The sequence below is a fragment of the Tenebrio molitor genome, chromosome 1 (genome assembly GCF_963966145.1).
Source record: "Tenebrio molitor chromosome 1, icTenMoli1.1, whole genome shotgun sequence".
NCBI classification, from domain to species: Eukaryota; Metazoa; Arthropoda; class Insecta; order Coleoptera; family Tenebrionidae; genus Tenebrio; species Tenebrio molitor.
In genome coordinates this window covers 39,472,707-39,495,315 of record NC_091046.1, presented here as the reverse complement: position 1 = coordinate 39,495,315, position 22,609 = coordinate 39,472,707, and the positions used below count along the sequence as shown (strand labels likewise).

General features: G+C 35.6%; 1 protein-coding gene across 6 annotated transcripts in view; it reads left to right on the top strand.

Annotated features, from left to right (window-relative positions):
• Positions 1 to 22,609, top strand: part of LOC138126562 (irregular chiasm C-roughest protein-like) — a 104,998-nt gene that overhangs the window by 16,631 nt on the left and 65,758 nt on the right. For 4 of the 6 annotated variants that reach the window (XM_069042384.1, XM_069042392.1, XM_069042358.1 and 1 more), the window contains exon 2: positions 19,535 to 19,565. The exons of the other annotated variants lie outside the window; for them this stretch is intronic. The gene's annotated coding sequence lies outside the window, so the exon portion shown is untranslated. The remainder of the gene's footprint in view (positions 1 to 19,534; positions 19,566 to 22,609) is intronic. 6 annotated transcript variants of the gene reach the window in all.

The window sequence follows — 22,609 nt, the reverse complement described above, 5'->3', positions numbered from 1 at the left end:
AATAAAGTGCAACGTTTCGAATAGGAATGGATGGTGTAAATGCTGCAGCGTCCATGACAAAGTAGCGAACGGAGCGTAAAAACCTGACATGCCGTATTGCCTCCATTCATAAACTAAATAAAATACGTCAACAATGAGTACATCCATCAGTTTTGCTAAACCAACCAGGCGTCGTATTGCTCGTTCATTATAATACATCTAGCTCTACATATATGCTGTTAATCAACATAAATGTTGTATGCGAAAGGTCCGACATGCAACATTGTCCCTCTGTTCTTTTTATGTTAAACAGCATTTCCCATCATAATTACCATTTCAGGTAATGGATTGCTGTTGGCATGTCAAATTGTCAATGTTTTATTGCTGCAGTATCAAAGCGACCGCTTTCGTCTTTCTCACACTGGCCTCGTCTTCGACGACTTTTTTCCTGACACTTCTGTTCGTTCTGTGGTCTGAGATAATAATTGTCGCTTAAACGTTCTGTCGATGATGAAATCTACAGTTAAGTTCGTAGTGTAAGTACAAGTTATTAAACGGGAATTTCCTACTTGAACCGCACAGTTATACGGAACGAATTAACGAAATTTCTCGTGTGGTTGGTTTTTGTTCGTGACCAAAGCGGTGACCAGTCGAAAAAGTCACATGTTATCCACCTCGTTATTAGCTCACTTATTGGCAGTAATTTTTTTTTCTGTGTGAAAAATTCGACTCTCTGGCGACATACAACAACTTAAACAGATACATAAACCGTTCCACTGACAAGAAGGGTTACTTTACCTCTGGAAACAATGTTTTTTGTAGTCCAGTCCAAAGTAACAACTTCCACAAAAAGTATTTAAAGGGTGAAATCCTCTCCCGAATGCAAGGGAAGTTATGACCTTTGTAGAACGCCAAAAAATTTTTTCGTTACCTATTTTGATTTTCGAGATGCTCCCATAAAGCCTGGAAGATATATAGTCGTTTTCAACGACATCCGTGCTGCCAGTGTCATTTTTAATTTGTTGGTGCACATTGTACACACAAATTCATAACCAGGATTCAGAGTATAAGCAAATTCTAGTTAAAAAAAGAGTTAAAAACAAGAGATTGAGGTTATGGTAAAAGAAAATTGCTATTTCGTGAAACATCAACAACAAATTATAAAACTCAGTCTTCAACATGGTGTAAAACATTGTTAAACTAGGTCATCCTCGGAATTCAAATCAGACTACATATTTTCTTTGATTTGTTTGAAATTATAGAAAATAATTTGAATTTGTCAATTTGCCGAGTCAAGCTAAATTGCCAAGTTAGGAAATTCAAAATTACTAAACTGAAACAACAAGTAATGTTAACATACTGTCATTGTGACAGCACGGATGTCACTGAAAACGACTATAACTCCATTATTTATTGTCTGATTTCAATAAACAAAAAACCAAAATAAATTATTCGACAAGTTCTATGAAAGGCCCCGATTTAAATTTTTTTCGAACGTTAACGTCAAACGACAGTTTTAATCCAAAGATGTCTAAACGAAAGAATTGACCGTGATGCTATATTCGATAGAAAACATTAATACATAGAACGCTCCATTTAAAATTAAAAGAAATTTAATTTTGTCAGATTACTGCAGATCAGGCTTTTTACTATCAGTCTTTTCGAATTTTTAGAGATCTTTATCAAGGCTGATTTCAGGTAATTCTCTAATTACTGAAAGGATATACAACGTGATCAACAATTACTAAGTCTGTTGGCAATGAAACAAAACAATTGAAAAATATTGGTGTTTTTCTGTTTCGTAATTGGCACTGACCGGATGTTTTAACTTCATACGACATTAAAAAAAACTTAGGTTATGTCGGGTATGTTTATGCTATTACAAAAATGACCCTTTGATAGTAAACGTCAAATTCGCCTGTCAACTCTGTCAAAGCTGACAACCGGAAATGTGTTTAGATTACAGTGGTACCAAAATCATTCAAATTTTCATTGTTACCAACAGATTAAGTCATTCTTGATAACGTTGTATATTGGGTGATTCAAAATGATCGTGGATAAATATGGCAACTGTGCACGAGAATGTATGTGGCAACCGTGTAGATGGAGTAGAGTTGACATTTGTATGACATTTCATATGCGTGCATTTGATTTTTTTTATACCATTGCGCGACTATAAACTGTCAAAGAAATGTCAACTCTATCCTACCCACACAATTGCCACATAAATTTCGTACACAGTTGCCATATTTTTCCACAATCATTTTGAATCACCCAATATAATCTCTTTCAAAATAAAAAATCTACCACTTGTTGAATTATGTTCGCAGAAAAAAAGAAATCCCTAGAATAAGTTTCATTTTTTTGGGTTGGCCTGACCTTCCACCAAAATTTGACATTCGGTTTGTCACAAATATCAAATAGCTGTTATAGAAATTATAGCTACCATATCGTACCTTTTGAATGAAATAATAAAATAAGAATAAAAAAACACGATGCACTACGACCAAAACGACTGTCAAGAGTTTTCTTTCATAACCCCACTTTTGGCAGTGTTGGTGGATTTTTTAATTTGAAACAGATTATATGATTGTTAATGCATTTTTCCAAAGGACGTTTTCCAAAAAAAAAAAAAAATATTCAGTAGACATTGTAAAAATCCTTTTCAATAAGGCTTTCTAATAAAATAAGAGATCCTGTCTAGGAGCTCGTGCTTTTCCTTATAATTTATACAGTGTGATCTAATAAAGACGGGTCAGATTTGGTTTTAAAATTTCCAATCATATGTCTTACATCTTAAAAACTGATTGATGTGTATTTCTTACTTTCTGAAACAAACGTCAAAATATTGACATGAAGCTTACAACTGAACATAAATTAAGGTTATAATTATAAAGTATAACCTAGAAAAATTAGCATGATATCTAAACATCGTTCACGTTGTTTTGACATAATGGGAGGCCATCATTTATTTTTTTAACGTTGGACACACTGTTTGATTTCCGTCAGTAAAGTGCCTGATATGCGGACAAAATGAACATAACATGTTGCTGAATTTCCCGCGATGTCTGAGAATTCTTCTATTGCGAACTAGTAAAACTGACAACAATGCACTAAACATTAACGCTATTTATAACCTTAAACTTAGAACAACATAATCTAATTCAACAGACAGCTTTACTACCATATTAAATGCAAATTTTCCATGGCCTCCCATTATGCCAAAACAAGGTGCATGTATTTTAAGGCACATTTTCAAGCCTACTCTGCCGTGTTTCTATTTGATCACAAGATACAAATGAATGAACCTATTTTGTAGGTATATTTTTCAATATGTTGTGAGTTAGAATTCATCTTTGAGTAAAGAGTATAAGAGTTTTTCTAATCCATTAAAAATATTTCTCAACTTTTATTAATAAGTATCTCTGAAAGAACTTTAAAAATGTTTGTTTTTTCATAAAATTTTAAAATACGGTGTATTTTCTTTCGGATGAGGTTTCAGCCTAATGCTTTGTTTATTTTTTCAGAGGGTGATTTCAACCCTTAAATATAAATGCATTTCAGTATCTAAATTTTAGAAGGATGAAGGGTCTGGATACAGTGAGGTAATCTTCCTTGTTAGTGTGGAATCAAGATGGTTCAATATTTATTGCCTCTGGCATAGAAGCAAGGGACTAAAAATTCACACAATTTTATTTCACAAGATATTACCTAAGAACACGTCCGGTATGACGATAATTTGTAGCTACTTTGATGCTCTTAAAAATTCTTTTGTTTTGTACCATGAGTCACCCATTTATCTCTCTGTGACTATAATACATACCAGCAATGGACTAAAAAGGGTGTAGCTTTTACATTTTGAAACCGATATGTCGCAGTTTTTGCCTATTTGCTCATAACATCACAAATTAATTTAACAAAATACTATCCTTTTAAATTCTCTTCATGCAACAAGCAGTCATTCACTCGATCAGAATCCCAAAAAGCTTGTTGCAAATTTAAAATCCCTGGATCAGTTTTTAACAACTTCAATAATATCCTTGTGACTTTCTTTCTCTGGTCGAATCTTTAGTTTTATCAATCCATCAGTTCTACTCTGATATATAGATAACATTTTATTTTTTGATAAATTGGAAAATTAGATCGAAAAACGTTGTCAAGTAGAGTTTTCCACTTTTTGCTCTTCATAATTCATTTATCTATGACCTTTTGAAGGTGATATCCCCCATCTGAACGATGATTAAAATTAAAAAAGAAAATTTTTCATTGCAAAATATTATTATAAGTAACATAGAGAAACCTCACAGGTAGTGTAAGGCCGGCCTGAGATTGACATTTGGTGGGGGAAATCTGCGCAGACAAAATATTCCAGTGGCGTGGCAAAACCGGTCACAGCAGAGAATAGCGGTCACAGTAACAATCAGCTGATTGTTAATCTGTTGAGCACCCCTATTTTGCGAAAGATGGACTCATCCGACTGTTTTCCGTCCAAGCGCACCACCACCAAATGTCATATCTCAGGCCGGCCTTACTCTACAACTTAAATATTGAAAATATTAAAAATTCTTTAGTTCTTGTGGTACTGGAAAAGAGAAATATTTTATGTGCATACAGACAACAGACAATGTATGGAAAATTTTTCACATAATCCCTAATTTTACTAAGTTCGAAAAATGTAAATGCAGGATGCTTTCGTGACTAGCATGAGTAATTGAGGTTTAATGAGTAGATACGCTTCTCTTAAAAAAGAACAGCGAGAAATTTTAAAATCCTGGTATAAAAATTCAAGAAAATTTCAAATGATTCGTAAAGCCATTAATTTTCCATAAAATTTTACATCTTCTACGACCCCAGAACACTTTTTTGTACACTTACCTTTTATTTCCATAAACCTAAGATTCCGGAATCGGAAACTCCAAGCTGATGTTTACCTCGGATCATTACGTCCGGCGTGAAATGGTTCTTATAAGATTAAACTTCGTGCGAAAGGTCAAGCTTTGATGGCGCTACCTGTGGTTTTAACCCTTTTCATAAAAGACAGCGCACCTACACAAATTTAATTAAAACACTAGACCAATCAAATTATGTCGAGATTTAAAAACCTCAACTCGATTAGATGTGATTTTTATTTGCACCAGTGGTGCATCACGCAAATTCCAACTCAATTCACCAGATGATTTGTTCGTGATCAAAGTCTGTGTTTTGATTTGGCAGCAGAAAGAACAAAGTGGATCCGGAGTTGATTAGATCGGCAACTCTCGAATTTGGGTTGTCCAAAATGGAAAGGTGGACCCTGAACTAGTTATTAAATTCAGATTAAACTCGATTATTTTTATTTAGTACGTTGTATACGCATTTTTTATAACACACTTGTATAACTAGGGCCAATGGAAATTTAAAGGTGACATTTTAACAAGTACTTATCTTCTGGGTCATCTATTATTTTCATTCAGCTTTCTTTGTTGAGCCGTAATTACATTTTTATTGCTGGCAGCCCATTCTCGGGGAGACATTTTTAATGTCACCTCTTGCGGCTTTGCCAGCCGAAGTTCAAAGAAAAAATTTCGTTTGCCCTTGTCATGAAATTAGTTTACGCCAAAGCGGAGGGAGCGGGTTCGGTAGTTTAATTTTCGAGCTCCCACAGAGGCTTTCGAAAACACGCAAAAAATTTGCATAAAATTCAAATGGAATTCGCCAATTTTTAAATCAATAAACTGCGATCCGCCAAAGGTGATTAACAATCAAATGGCGGCGATTTATCAGATTTAGCGAATTTCGGCGTAGTTTTCGCCTCGTCGAGCACTTTTGAACGTTTTCGAAAATGTGAAAAAGCACGGGCAAAAGTAATGTCTGGGTGGAGTGTCGAGTCTGTGTATCGATAATGGGGTGTTGAGGGTAACGATGATATGTAAACAGCGGCGAATGGGTGTATAATTTAATTTTGACGACGTGATTAAAAACAGTAAATCTAACTGCTCACCTGAGCGACTGTTTATTGGCAATAAACTTACCCCTTTCAGTAACCCTTAAAATAAGGGTGGCCGTGCCGGCGTTCAATTAATTTTTAGTTAGTCACAAGCCGGGCTCGACAATGATGACTCAAAAATTAATTTGCTCACGTAGCAAGTGAATAATAAATCAGACCCGCCCGACCGAGAAAAAATTCTAAATTCGTAAAGCCTGAAATTCGATTTTCATCATGAAGTTTTACGACACGCCAAACCCCACGACATGTGTTTTAAACTTACAAAATCTCAAAGAACAGGTGGTTCTCGTAGTCAGGTAAATCAAATCCGACTTTTTTCCCTCCGAGTTATATTAAAGGGACCTCTTAGGTATAGAAAACGCGTTTAGCATCGCCGGAGAGGCATACCTTTTACAGGAAATAAGCAATCTCTGTCTTTGTTTATCGGGCCTACAATGTATGTCAAATCTTACTTAAATTGGACCGGCTTTCGCGACAGACGGCCCTTATGTCCTCCTGGTTAAGCCCCAAAATCGCCCGATAGTCAGATTTAATGCGGATGCAGGCAGGTGCATGGTGGTCGTCGTATTTCCCCGGCAATAAGGATTATTTCTGCCTGAAGGAAATCTGCTTTTGACAGCTATCTTTGCTGGTAAATTATTTGAGATCTGAGGCAGGTGCAAACTGCTGTTTATGTGTCATGGAAAGTTCTTGGCTTGATCGCACCAGTATTATACTCGATTTCGGAGTTACACTGTTGGCGGGTTCGTACTTATATTGCTTACAAACAACTTAAATGCAAACAGATTATCTGCATTTCCTTGCCAACCGACAAAAGCTTTATTAACAAAAACAAAAATGAACCGAGGAGTTCCGCAACAACTCCAAGCTCGCTAAATACACAAAAAGGAGGCGGAAAGCAAAAACTACCCCACTTGAAAATTTGTTGTCGGGGTGTTTCATTTTTATGATACGGCCGTGTTTTGATAGGACTGTCCGACATAATATAATGCGATGACCATCACGATAAAACAATTTCAAAACTGCACAACTGCGTCTATCAGATTATCTGTTTAAAAGTATTTATATTTAAACTGTAAATGTCATGCAACCGACGAGGTTTAGCCAGAGCTAAAGCCGTTCTAGCACCCATCACTGGTAAAAATAAAAGTAAGTACGTGGGCGTCAAAAAATGGTTATAAATTTTAAAAAGTAAGTACAGGGTGAGCGAAACTCGTTGTCTCAGCTCTACCCATTAAAAGGACAGGAAAGACGATAGCAAAAAATCTGAAAAGAAGTTCTTAAATGGCATTGAGTAATGTCCATTTTAAACCAAATTTGCATATTTTTCCATATTTGGAAACTGAAGTAATGACGTCATCGATTTTTTTTTCCCAGAAACATACCTACCTATATTTTGTCATATTTAAAAAGAGCTAATTTTTCTGAACAATTTTTGCAATTTTTGATATTTACAAATTTGCTTATAATTTTTTAACGGAAAAAGATAGCAAATTTTTTTCTTTACAAAATTTGTTCAGAAAAATTAGCTCTTTTTAAATATGCCAAAATATAGGTTTGTTTCTGGGAAAAAAAAAGATGAATAGAATTGAGACATCGAGTTTCGCTCACCTGTAGGTACATATTTCAATTTATTTTTTTATCCTTTACAAACATGATTTAGAGTTCTACAATCCATCTCATAAATAAAAATAAAAAAAATTAGACACTTGGATGAACAAATGCCTTAGAAACGTATACATATTTAAAAAAATATGTGTCAAAAACTGTGAAAAATAAAAGATTTGTAAACGTATGGCTTAACTTGAATAATTCAGCCGGAAATGTCATTAGTGTCATAGTTGTTATGAAATTTCAAAAATTCTTTTGATTTGAGAACGGTTCCTATACGAATGAACCGTTATGAACATTTGACCTTGTCGTCGTTTCTGTAGATATGGTTCAGTAGCGTTGTAAATCACAATCACATCTGAACAAAATAAATTATCTTTAGTTAAAAAAAATGACAAAAACAAAAATTTATTAAACTGAATAAAGAGAAATCGAATTAACAAATAATGCTCGGTTTATTTTTCTTTTTTTAGAGCTTTTATAGAGCTTAAAAAACGCAAAACGAAATGGTAATATTTGAACCTCAAGTGTATCTTTTACAAAAAATAACAAACAATTGTAATAAATTATTCATTGGGAATTAATTAATATTTTCCCAATTTGTCGATAACAAAAATATTTAATTAACTATTTTTAGTTCTTTTGTCTGAACATCCCTGTAAAATATAAAACAAATTCATGACCTTTAAATATTTGTATCGAACTCGCCTTGTACTTTGTTTGAACCGTTAATATATTTTTATAAAATATTTCAGCGACGAATAACCCGCTACTTTAAGAAACTAATTTAAAAATTCTAAACAAATTCTTAAAAAATACTCAGCATTTTCTTAGATAAATGTCAAATCGGCCGGCTACTGTTCACACATCAACGCGCAACGCGACAATTTCCTAGAGTGAAAAAATGTGAATGAATTTAATTTTGAAATTTTAATGTGGCCTAATAATATAGAAAAATCTATTTTATAAAAATTCCGATTATATTGCACGTTCTGATGGTTTAGACCGCTAACAATCTACATTTTGCACATACCTGACCGCAACCATTATGCCGTTTATAAATAGCCGCGACGCTATCTTTATTTCACCTTAATTTAAATGAGAGAGTGTTTGTGAAACTTTTGCAGCTTTAATATATTTAAGCGTACTTATCTCCATTCTTAAGTAAGATCAGTGTTTTAAAGAAATAAAAATGAATGAAATTTATGGGGTCTAAAGCAAGGCACATAATATACTCTGTTTCTTAATGTCAGACGTGTTTTTCGACGCAAGATCAAAAACGGGAAAGAATAAAAACAAGAAATTTATTTAATTTGTCTGTGAAGTGGGTGGAGCCTCGTGACAAGAGTGTTGTGCGAGTAGCGGCACATAACAGTTAAATTTGGGGTTCTTCCTGAGTGTGCCGCTCTAGGCGAGCGATGAACTGCGGTCATTTTGGGCCCCGCCCATTTTTCAACAGTTCGATCAGAAATAAGCATGGAAATTCAGTTGGAATAACAAAGAGAAAACTAAAACTGTCAAAATTTATTGAGTTATTACAAAAGTCGTTTTAAGCCTAAGTGGACCCTCCATCACAATCAGCGCCAAAAATTTCCATCGATGCCCCATAACTTACCACGTATCGAATATTTAATGCGATCTTGCGAGAATCCAGTCTACTATTTCTTCACTTTTCAAACTGTAAAATGTCACACTTTAACGTGGTAATAGCGCAAAAGCATCCAATGTGTAGGAATGAATTTTTTCATAGATCGTAGTTTTTATATTGACAGAAAACAACCAGTTTGTGGCGATTAAAAATTGGCGGTCGTCCTTGGCGTCCTCGAAAATTCGCACTCTAGGCGGTCGTCTCTGCCACGAGTCCAGCTCCATAACGATGTCCTTTCACATAATCGCACCGAAAGGATGACAGAGCACAACGTCAAACCGTTGTAATATCGAATTGAGCCCCATTTAAAGCGTTATTGGCGTTTCGTATTGACGGAAATTGCGCGAACAAGAACTCTATTTAAAACTGCATCTGGACTCTAATGCGCTGTGATAACACAACGTTTAGTTCTTTGTCCGGGGCAATATTTTCGATTAAATACGTCATTAAAATTTTTTACCCGGTGAATAATGATGGAAGCAATTTTAGTCTTCCGGTGATTCAGTATTATTCAGATAAAAGGGTCTCGGACAGTACCTCGGATCGATCTCCGATTCTCCGGATTAATTAAGTTTTAATTAAATAAATTATCGAATCGCGATTTGACGGACACTGCAGAAATGCACTCGACACCAGAACAGAGAAAAAAGTTAATGGAGCAGCAGCATCGGCTTAAGCAGCCAATCACGATTTTTATTCGTTATTAATTTAATAATTGACGCGGCTCGACTGCCCACATTCCAATTATTTATTTAAAGGCATTTTGTTGTAAGGACGCAGCCAAAATATCTCACATCTTTTACATAAATTTGCATAAATTACAGAGTTGACAGTATTTAGTTAACGGTTCGGCATCGGTAATCCTCTACAATTTCCTTAATCAAAATTCATGCGGACAGCTTATTCAGGTAAACTACCGATTAAGCGTAATTAATTAGCTGTACGAAGATCGAAGATTCCTATAAATACACAATTTTTTTAATTATTACGAATTGCGTCGCCGGAAAAATTGAGATTTATCGATGCATCCAGATAAGTCGATTAATTACGAGGTAATTTATGCGGAAGGCTGCTTTTGTGTACGTTTGAACTAATGTCCGTACTAATGAACTATTATTAATTAGTTTCACCACACAACGGAGTAAATACTTGTGGATTAGAATCGTAATTCGGTGATTTACGGACCCTGCGTAAAAAATAATTTATGTGGATGGGCCCCTAACGAGTCGGACTGGATTAGTTGTAAATTATTTTTAATTAATTTCACAATTATTGCAATTACGCGCGACGGCGCTTCTAACCAAGCAGGACCACCTTGAACGCTTTTTCCCAACTATAATTGAATTAAATGCTCGCATTTTTTGTTACCCGAAAATTTTAATTAAAGGATATAGAGTGGAGCCGAAATTAAAATTAATTTTGTGTTTGGTCCCACAAAAACTTAATCGCTGTCTGATTACAGTAAATGAAGAAATTATTAAGCCTAGGCCGGCAATAAAAACGTTCCGTCACCTTGTCATAACGTTGATTAGAATTTGTATCGGGCCTATAAAATCCATAGCGACTTCTATGTCAGAAGTGGCTGCCTTAAAATGAGTAATTTTCTGGATACTTTACCGTGTAATTGTCCATCGAGTATAATTAAAGTAATTAGATGTTTCAGGCTACAAAATTACGTTCAGTAAAACCACCATTAGATGCTGCTAATTATACGCTGGGAGCTCCTAATTTTAATGTTTAAATAATTTTTTCGAGTGGCCGGTTGGATTTTTATATTTCTGTGCCGATCCATCCGTAAATATTTAATTTTCATATTGCGGTCGTCTTCGTCTAAGGCTTCACGTGCAGGATTTCAGCTGGTTTGGCCACGAAGAAGGTGCGTAATCTAAGTAGGGGTTTGATTAGCCCGGCTCGCGTTACGCCAACCACCTCCCGGCTGATTCACGCACCCCGCGTCTCGGGGGTTGATAATTTACAATGGAAGGAAACGCTCGTAATAAAAATGTTTATGCTGAATGTGTCAGTCGATGGAAAAACTTGCAGTCGAGGGCCGCAAACACGCAACTCACATGTGGTTAATACTTCATGGTTTCGTCATGAAGTCTCACCCTCTGACTCATCCAAATTTGATCATTGTTGGTAAATAATTTATTTGGAGCAATTATTTTTAGTGGCGTATTTTTAGCCGCCGAATCGATTTTAGTTCGGTTTAAAGAGAAAATTTTCAGACCTGAAAAAATAACAACCAGGTGGGTCAACAAATCCGGGGGTTTTCACGACGCGCCGCGAAAACTGAAACAACAACGGGAGGAAAATTTCATTGGACCGTGAACACGATCGGTCTGATGGAAACTCGGAAAATCTTAATGAGCCGCGGTACGCATAATGTATGCGTAATGTGAATCATTAAACACACCCTACACAAAGACTTGCACTGTTGCACCCGTTTCGTCAACCAAGTCACGTTTGTTGTTTGACGAAACGTGTCGATGGGGATGCAGCCGTCCACAACTTTTATTGTTGAGACTAATTGCGATAATCTGTCAAACTGTCATCGGTCTAAAAAAAATTCGCGTTCTTCTAACTTGCGTTAAAAATAAAATGCTTGTTTAAATAAAGTACAACAGTGATTTTATGTATTTTTTTGTATTTGTTATATTAGTGGTTGGCATGCAAGCTCGTAATCTTGTTTGTTGTGCATATTTTTAGAATCACTTTGTTCAAAGATTCTGTAAAATATCGGACGGTCACAAAATTTGTGATCAAGTCACCTTGGAAGATTTCAATACGATTAATTTTAATTGCTAAAATTGAAATATGATGCCTATATTACTAACAGCAACCTTTACAACATGTCACATGACATTAATTTATCTCTGCCAGGTTCTTGATCGGCTTTGTGTTGTAACCTGAACCACCGCTGCGCATGAAACATCAACGATCAACTTCCTAACCTTACTTTCTCTCATCATTTTCTTTGCCGTTTATGCTACAGTTTTAAATGAAACCGTTTAAAGCTATCATCTCTTTCATTTTCTCTCTTATTTTATCAAACACCAACACTTGCAACAGTTTACACCTAGCTTAGGTGACTTAGCTTTCGATTAATTATCAAATTTATTTGTTAATCCACAAACGCTAGACTAAGTACTGTTCTTAATTAAGCACACTTCTGTTCATTAGAATTACATCAGCTCTCCCAGAATATTTATGTGGAATATGTAGCGGTCTTGTTTGAAAAACCATAAAAATTTGTTAATTTTAAACGAGACTGGTATCATTTCCACTTCGTCTCCCATTAATCTCCCATCTGACTGATAAGCGCGATAGGGACGTTGTGTGTACAACCATCAGAGTAGTCTAATAAAAACAACTCATTAGTATTAAACAGCGACCATTGGGACTTCATTTTCGAGTTTCCCAGACCCAACCCGAGATTACCAATCTGGATCTTATTGCGACATAAAAAATAGAGATCAGTACCTTGATGACAAAATGCATTTATTTTTCCTAAACTAAAACAAATAAAAAATATTTGGAAAAACTAACATGTCGGTATCAACTTGGCGTGATTAGGCAGTGTCGACTGATGGTATTTTATTTACAACAAAAATCCAAAGTACAATGCATGACTTGAAAACATATCCGTGCTGCTGAAATTGAATGACATCTGTCCGAACAAAGGAAATAAATATGCAGCCGTCGGATGCAATAATAGGTCGATGGAATATCATTTTAATAGGAAACTGACGTAAATACCCTAATTTGAATTTTATTATTATTGAACGTAATATGTAAATAACAAGTGGAAAGAAAGAGGTTTGTTCCACGAACTACTATTATCTGCTTTCAAGTGACTCTTTAATTATGCTCTCAACATGCTACAGTCTAACTAATTTAATCTCGACTTCTTTGGAGAATGTTATCAGTTCGTTTGTTCGCTGTGAGGGTGACGATCAAAACGGGTGTTCTAATGAGAACGGCATCGAATGAACTTCGCAGGGTGGCGTGATTTTTTGTGCTTTTGCAGCGGTTGTTTAACGAAAGAAGTGAGAAGTGGTGCAGGAAACAAAAGAGTAAGCGAGTTTAATTGGTACCTTCTTCGTTGAAAAATTATCGATTGGTGTAGAGTAAAAAAACACACAAGCTGGAGTGTTTTAAAGTTAAGATTCCGGTTAGTCCAAAGTAAAAAATATCTGATGGAGTTAATAATTATTGCTACTTTATGCCCAGGCTCTACTAGCGTGTAAGCTACTGGTTTTAGTTTCCAAGCTATAATTTAAATGTGGAGAAGGTTGCGGTGGAAAATATTTATGGCAATGCCCGTATATAGTTTAGCTGCTGTTCTGCACTAATTAATATATCATATTCCCCAAAGACTACATCAGAAATGAAATGTTTTTTTCAATGTGGGCGAATAACATAAAGAGATGATTTAATGAAGAAATTAGGAAGACTTTTATGTATTTATATTTTTTCATTTTTGATGAGTTAATAAATAAAATTAAAAGCTGATAATATATGGTCAAAATAGTGAAGCACATTTTTTAAAATCCCTAAATTTTTTAAAATTTAATTTTTGCAAAATATGTAGTTAATTATAAAAACTGTTAACTATTCTGGAATGCATTGGAAGGATAAATGGAGACGTCTTTTAATGGTTTCCGGAAAATGAACGAAAAAAATCTACAGGTAGAATTGAAAATGCCAATTCTGGTATTTTAACGTTTAATGGGTTATCCATAACACACGAGTGTGATAAAACCTCTTTAATTTTATCCATTAGTTAACATGAAAATGAAATAAATTGCGATTTATTTTAATTATTTCTGTCTACATAAATATTTTATTACCATAAAATTCACAGCTATGTTGAAAAAGGGGTCTCTAAAATTTCAATCCTTCATTTTTATAGTCTTCATTTATATGAATATTTAATTTTAAAAGGGATCATCAAAGCAATTTATGTGGTTTAAGTGATCGTTGCACCACAGTTAATTGATCATTGAAATGTACATGGATTGTACATTAGAATAACGCTAGGATACTTCTCTATCTGGTTGTTTTACTAAAAATTCAGTTCTATAAAAGTCAATAATGTACTTATTCGAGTTTCCTCGTGCTTTCTGAATGATGGTCAATTACCTACAACAATTTTTAAAAATATTACTGCATCATAACAAGGGAATTAAATTGGGATTTAATAGCGACTTGTCATAAAAAACCGGAACTGGATAAATAAAATTTATTCAATGACGTTTTGACAGCATAAGTTGTAATCCGCTGTAATAGTGGTTATAAAACCGATTTCACACCAGCCGATCTAATCTAGGCTCACTTCTAGTGTGCTCAAGGCGAGGGACTAAATTTATGAAATAGATTGATAGAGTTCTCATTTTGGTCGAAAATTCGATAGTTAATTCTGAATTGAGACCAATTATTTTTCAATCGATTTAACGACGAGCAGTAAAGAGTGATGGGATGTATAAATAAAACATTGGTAATTCCTTTAATTGTTATACCAAAAAACAGACAAACAAAGATAAAAAATAGTGAGCAACATGCCGACAAAAATTAATTTGTTCAGTGTAACTCATGAATTAGTGATTGAAAAATAAAAAACACATTTTAATGTTTGTTCTGTAAACCCACTTTGCAAATCAATAATCTGAAAAAAATTTGCCTGAATTTTTTTTTACTTTTGAAAACATTTGTGTTATACAATCTACATGCCAAAATGTTGTCATTCCAGAATAGGTATCAGTTCCATACCTGATAATGGATTTTTCCCTTTTCTAAAATGCTTGTTTTTTAAGCAAACATGATGGATACAAAAGGATTAAATATTATTCAGGATACGAGAGAAATTTACTCTATAGGTACTTTCAGCATTTAGAAGGGTGCGGTTCAACGAAAAATAGATTTCCAAAGTAGGTCATCTCTTTTGTGGACAGTTGATACATAGCAACAGGTGGGTTTATGAAGAAAGAGGAACAAACTTTGCTACCATGGTAATTAGAGAGTTTCAGTGATATCAATAATTAGCAATCGGTTAATAAACAGTACTTTTAACACTGGACCTTTTATGGAAGGTAATTATAAGCGGTGAAAATCAGAAAAGGGTGTCACGTGGTGTGGAACTGATAGAGCTGCAACACAAATTCTGGCCCCGCCCACGTACTTCTCATTTCCCAGTTGTTGCGCTTTGTTTTCATTTTACGCTTGATCAATCGTTGGCTTGAAAACGAGCAGTTGGGCTCCGGCCCCATCCTGTTATTTTTTATATAATTCCGATATTTTATGATGATGTCACAGCTACCTGCTCGAATGTTAAGACGAGGAGGCCTCATAAAAAGCTCCGACTTCCAAGTATAATCATTACGTCTACCCCACAGTTGCAAGTTGACCTTAAAAAGGACGTAATTTTTAAAAAATTCCAGTTTCGAAATGAAAGCTTTAATTCCCAGCGTCATCAACAAGTTTGGCCATAAAACGGCATGACTGGAACTGCCGTTACCCGCTCCTCGCATAAACTTAGTGTCATTATGTTGGTACGATTGGAACCAATCGAACGGAATCGAGCGAGCAAGTTTAAGTCGGCCAGGTGGATCTCAGAAGAAGAAGAAAAAAGACGAATCGCTAACCCCTCGACTTTTTGTGGAGTTTTTAATTGTGACCGTCATCGTCGGTGACTCGCTCAGTTTGTTTAAGCTTTGTTGTTCTTGTTGGTCGCCTGTTTCGATACGGTGCTGTCGATTTGGAGGTTCGAGTGGTGCGGGTTGGCCACCCTGTCATTAACATGACGTCGTGAAAGCACCATTTTTACCGGAGCTAACTGCGATGGGCAACAAGTCAGCCCAGGTTGAATGGCTACACCTGTGTGATAAAACGGTGAGTTCAGTATAACCTGTCTGGTCCAGTACCGTGATTATAAACACCGAACAGGAATCTAGCGAGCGGCTGCCACCTGTCTCAGCTCCTCATCGCCATTGGTCCAGATTCATTGTTTTTTATGGCCTGCTCGATTTTTAAAGCTACACTGCTAAACCGCGGATACGTAAATTATTCCTCAAGGTTTCCGTGTCGGTATTAATCCTTCGTGCTGGGATTGTTTAAACTTTTATCGGGGTCGGATGACTTACCGATGGCCGCCTGGCCACTTGCGACGTTGACTAATTTGTAAACGTCAAGTTTTACGTTTGGAAATTTTAATTAAGCGGCTTTCTCCGAGATAATACGATTTTAGGGCGGATACTTCACACCTCGGCTCGAGTGACAAAAATTAATTATCCACATCTCGGGGCTGATTGCGAAGGCGACGATATTTGTTTTTTCAAAATTAATTAGCCACCTTTGATGATAAGATCGACGTCGATCCATCCGCTCTGCTAGTTCGTTTCACACCAAAGGCAGAGCATCGAGATCTTCTACAACTCAAAAAACATCTTTCTTAAGTTCTTTGGCCACAACGCACCAACTTTGTTAAATCCATCTTTCATCAGCTTCTTTTCCTCTAATTTATGAATATTTGCACTTGTTTTTTTGGTTCGTTTGGTATCTTGACTTGCTATATTTAATTTTCTGCTAATTAACTTGAACATTATTTATGTAAATTTTAATTAACTTTGACATTTCTCGACCAATTTTAGTGCCAGATTTAGACTTGTTTTTTCTTCAAAATTCTGACGATGTAATAACGTCGATATTCCAATCTTTGTGTTGCAATAAAAATTCATTTATTCATTGTTTTGCCCTACTTCACCAAACAAAAATTTTTCGTAAGTGTCTCGAATCGTCAAACTTTTTTCCGTTGCTGAAGACACTGGAACACCATTGTTTATGTATTTTTATCCATTTATCATTATCAGGAGAAATCTGTTTCGTTAAACTCCTGAAGAGATTATGAACACGATAACCAGAAGATCTTTGCATAAAGCTACCACCTGGAGAACGAGAATGATTCAGTTGACGTACAATTGGACAGTTGCTAATGCCGACTTGATGAAGATCAAGAATGAGGTTCTTCTTTTGCAGTGTTTCTCTCGAGGTGTTTTTGTTAACGATGATTCACCAATATTTCTGGAGGCTCTAATACACGAATTTGTCTAGAAATACTGTAACACCATAATAGAAAAATATCAAAAATGTTCCAAGATCTTGTAATTTTTGTCAGCTAGAAATTCAAAAAATGCGAATTAAACTGATTAAAAATTCGATTTATTTCTGCATTCACTAATCAAATTTATTAAATTGAGTTTTTTTAAGTTATATTTTTGTGACCAGTTTAGTCATTGGCAAAATTTTCTTTTCTGCTATTTATTCATTTTTTTTCGCATTTTTGCGTTGAAGAGTTATTATTTGAAACAGAAATACTCTGTTTCTGAGTCCGATGCCGCTAAGCCAGACAGATTCCAGTGCGTCCAAAACATTTCATAAATAATAATTAATTATACGCAGCCTTCTACTGGTATTAAAATGTTACACTTTTTGGATTTCCTGCTCTAAAGTACTATCCCTTATCTTCCAAACATCATGTTTTCTCACTCTTACGCCCGCAGACAGCTTTCAGAACGAGAATGGCCAATTTGTTAACGTGAGCCGAGCGCAAGTATCTTCCGAACAAAAGAAATTGGAATGTGCATGTGTTAAGCGGTGATTATTATTGATTTTTTTACGGTTTTACGACTTACCGGCATCGAACTCAGAAACGAACATATTTACAAGCAAATAGGACATTTTTTATTTTTCCTGGAAACTTCAATTCGGTTTAAGGAATACGTACGTCAATATTTTGAATTTTTGTTTCAAATTTTCCCCAAAACCCTGCTTAAGCTGTCCTCTTAACCATAGGGAAACTAAAGTGAGAATTAAATTAAAAATTAATTTGTCAGGTTTAAAATTGCAGTGTTAAGAAACGTAAGACATGAAGTGATACAGAAATAAGTGAGGCGAGCTCACTACACCGTGATATGCACGACACAGATTCACGTTTAACTGTCGCAGCTTCCTGGCGTCGTATCGCGGTAAAACAAAGTGTAGAACACAATAAAAAAAAATTCCTTTCTAACGAACTTTGAATAAAGTTGATCTATCAGCTTTTGAGCTAAGTGAATTCAAATAGAGAAGCAGACAGACGCGCAGATTAAAAAAATTCAAAATTGCTAAAATGGGTGCACCGCATAAACAAACGACTAAAAAAAATTCTTTAAATACCGAAATACCAGAAAGACAGTTCAGTTTTATAGATTATGGTTAGGTGATTATTTCTTGACAAAATATTTTGCAAATATTTAATTTTATTTTTCAAACTGGCGGTTTAATAGAAAAAAATAGCTAAATTAATGTTTGTGAAGTATGTATGTATATGAAAGAGAAAATTTCTTTAAAATATTTTAAAGTGTAGATGTAATACAGGGTTATTATAAATGATTGTAGTCGAAGCAGGCCATGCCCTTGTTATGAAATTTTTGCCGCTTTCATGTGAACTGTCAATATTTGTCGCTGTCACTGTCATTTTTTAGGTGATGGAAATTTTATTTATTTATTCTTTTAAATTAACGATTGTATCCAAAAATATTGAGTTGTTTGCCAACCAATTCTAAAAATATTGAGTTGTTTTGCACCCAACTTCGCCTACTTGAACTACAATCATTTGTCATAACCCTGGATAATTTCATTATAAGAGTGAGCTTTTGTACATTTTTTGTACCACTACAACATTTTTGTAGACTAGAGAAGCTTAGCATAATTATCCTGGAACGAAAGAACCTTCTCAAACAACTACAACTAACACCCCCTGCTTGACAACCCTCTTTGATGATGCTGTCTTTATTAAAGTCTCTTTTTGGTTAGTGACCTTAGGCAACACTGACGAACAGACACGTCTCGCTGAAATATTTTTCTGTTACCATTTTTTCTCTTAAAAATTTCGTTCTTTGGGTGATTAGTTCCCACACGACAAAGAACCGAATCGAACACAATTTCTAATTTGCGTGGCTTACATTAAATGAATGCCTGAGGTACCTTTGCCGTTTTAATTAATATTAAAAAAAAGGACGAGCCCACATTGCTCAGACTTTATTATTTTGTCTCCGTAAATAACGCAGACAAAGCATAATCGAAGAGATCACGATAACGGCGTACTTTTAATAAAAAAGCAAATTTAAAAAATGAAAAACATAAATGAGGGCCCACTTACACAACGTAATAAATATCTAGACGAACGAGGGGGGAGTTTGTGGCTTGTCGGTAATTTTTTGCGTGGATTTTTAGCTGAACCGTGGTTAATGGTTTCGTTTTGTTCATTACAGATGCGGTCTCAAACAGTTTCATAAGCGGAAGGTAAGTAAAATTTTCATGCAAATTTTAACGACATAATAATACGGTTAGCCCAGAAAGGGGCGTTCGAACAAAACTGCTTCTTTCTAAACGATCCCACCACGACGCCGTTTAAAAAATATATTGCACATAACGATTCGAAATTAAGCGTTTTATATTTTCTGGTCTTAATTACCGAAGGGCCGCTCCGGTGATCGGACGGAAACGCTTCCAAAACAATTTCAACGGACTGTTTCACGTTTGAGTCGTGTCCAGAACAAGAACTATAAACCTGAACCTGTCCAATGCTATAAATAACGTCGATTACTGTCGGCCTCTGGAACTGCTTGCATATCTAGCCGGTGCAAAGGCGCCAAAATCTTTTTCTAATACCTAAGCAGCAAACGGTGATATTATGTACATAATTAAGCCGTTCCGGGGCGCAGGTATAGTAATGTTCATTATTCAAAAGCTCGGTACGGCCCTGGCAATAAAGAATAAGAAATATGGAGGAGCACAAGTGTTTCCCATGTGTGGTCGATTAATTATTTATGCATTTTTTGTCTTACTCCGCCGAAACTGTCGGTACGCTGCGAGAACGCTGGAGCAACGAAGAATGTCCAACAAACGAGTACTTGTAACAGTTCTTGCGGCAGGTGCCGTCAAATTCCTATTGTCGAGCGTTGGTGTTTATTGTTAAAAGTTCGAGTCCACCGAGAAAAAAATCATTTAAATAAACGCTCTTTAAGCTCGGCTTCTTCGCGTCACGCTCGGACGTGCCGGAGCGACGTGACGTGGTCTCCACCGCGGACCTTGAAGGTGAGTCCGGCATTGTCGAAACGTTGCGTGAATTAGTGCGTCGGCGAATGCGCCCACCGGAGGTCTAATTTATTTACGGCATATTTTGCAAACTTTGCCAATTACAGATAAAATCTCCACTTCTTAACGTGTGCCCCTCGACGAATCCGGCGCTCTCAACCGGAAGAGATTGTTTTTCGAGATCAAATACAAAGTTTAATCCAGGTATGGATCCGGCCCGTTAAATAACGTCAAATAAAATATCGAGACTTGAGATTTGTAAAGTTCCCTTCTTTGATTATTCGAGTGGACAGCTGAGACGCTTTCCGAAGTAAAATGGACTGCCGGAGAATATTTAAAGCTTTTGCTTTACGATCACGTCGGGTTGCAGGATTTTCGTGTTTAAAAAATCAGACACCGCTTTATGGGGTCGTGTAATTTTATATTTTAAAGATTTATGAGGAGCGTGAGGTTTTGAATATTTTTAAGGGACGTGCGTGATAGCCTCAATTAGAGAATTACATAAATCTGGTTTTTGACCAGGTCGAGTGCTGTACTGCCACCTAAAAATAGGGAAATGGGGTTTCATCACGAGCTGAGTTCATCCCGAAGATCACCGTTTGCGATTTTGGGTGCTGGCATCGCTTTTGTTGCTAAGATGACACACTCTGTGGAGGTGGTCAATTGCGAAACGGTGCCAGCTTTATTTTGACTTTCACCTTCGTTGGCGCGCAAAAATAGCAAATCGCTTTGTGTCGTTATCATTTTTTTTTACGGTGGCATAATTAATAAAACAAATAAGTAAAGATGTTTCGTAATTTTTCGCCCCGATAAGATCACAAAACTGGATTGCTTTCAGCCGGACTGCCTACAAATTATATTCCCCAATAAAATGCTTCCATTATTCACAAAAAGCGAATTAAATTTGATGTTTTCTTTGCCCGTGAAAAATTATTTACGATCACTGGCTCGATCGATATCGAGATGGTGTTTTCGTACCGATCAAACGGCTCCACTTTGTACTAACGAGATCTACATTTCAGAGTAATGAAATAGTTTTATATTAGAAAAAATAAATTGTTAATAAATCCTCACTCTTTAAATTTGAAACTTAATTAATGTGGGGCCCCTCCGGGTCCTTGTTACCGAAAATGATTTATAATAATCTTTCTTTATCGTTGTTGAAATTAAATTATACTTATTAAGAGTGTAACTTAAGGCAAAAAATTACTTCTTATTAATGGTAATAATGATAACGTTGACCACCGTCATTTTAACACCAAGATTTAAAGGAGGTTTCGTAACGTCGACTAATCTGTACCCGGAGCCCGGCCAAGAGGAAATGTTGTCGTCTTTCGGTCTAATCCACTGGATTACAGAATTTTATTCGAAAAAGACACAGAGATGTGCTCGCCAATTGTATTCTGTTACAAAGAAATAGTTGGGACAATGTAATGACCTATATCTCTACTCGGAAATTATTTTAAATGGAATAAACGTTTCTCAAATCTATTTTTCACCTATCTAAATGATAAACTATGAAAAATCTTGAACAATACAAAATTTCCAAATGCAATATTCCTAGAGCACTGTAATTACTGAAAGTTTCGATTTACTGCTAGATATTTTACGACCTTTTGCATATTTAATCTTCCTTGGTATGGCTAAGCATGCCCATAAAAAATAATTATAGACATAAGAATTTGTTATGTTACGGAGACTAAAACATATACCTATATTTTTTTTAATAGAGGTATAAGCGTGTACCTATGTAATATTATACCTATCTAGAGAAAATCCTCATTTAAGCTAAAGGTATCTAAGTTAAATGTCACATTTTATTTCTTCTTTCAACAAGGCAGTTTGTTATAAAATTGAAAAGCAGATTTGATGGCAAGACTATAGTCGGTGCGGCGACCTAATGGAGTAATAATAAACTGGCGTGATCTTCACGTGATTTTCGGGGGATGGTTTCCTATTGGTTAAGGGGCGCAGCTCAGTGCACGCAGCCGAAATTTTCAAGTTTCCTGAGTATCCATAGTCTCGTTGCCAAGCGCATTACTGTCTCGTTGTCCGCCTCGTGCTCTTGTGATTTTAGTGCTTCTGTGTTTTATTTACATTTATTCTCGACTGATGCATACATTCATTCTTAAAGTAGTAAGATTTAAAATTTCCCGCCCAAAACTCAAATTTGGCGAGGCAGTGTAAATCAGGCTTTTCATGACGTCGCTTACGAACTATCACGTGACACATCATGACTACTCCACTGG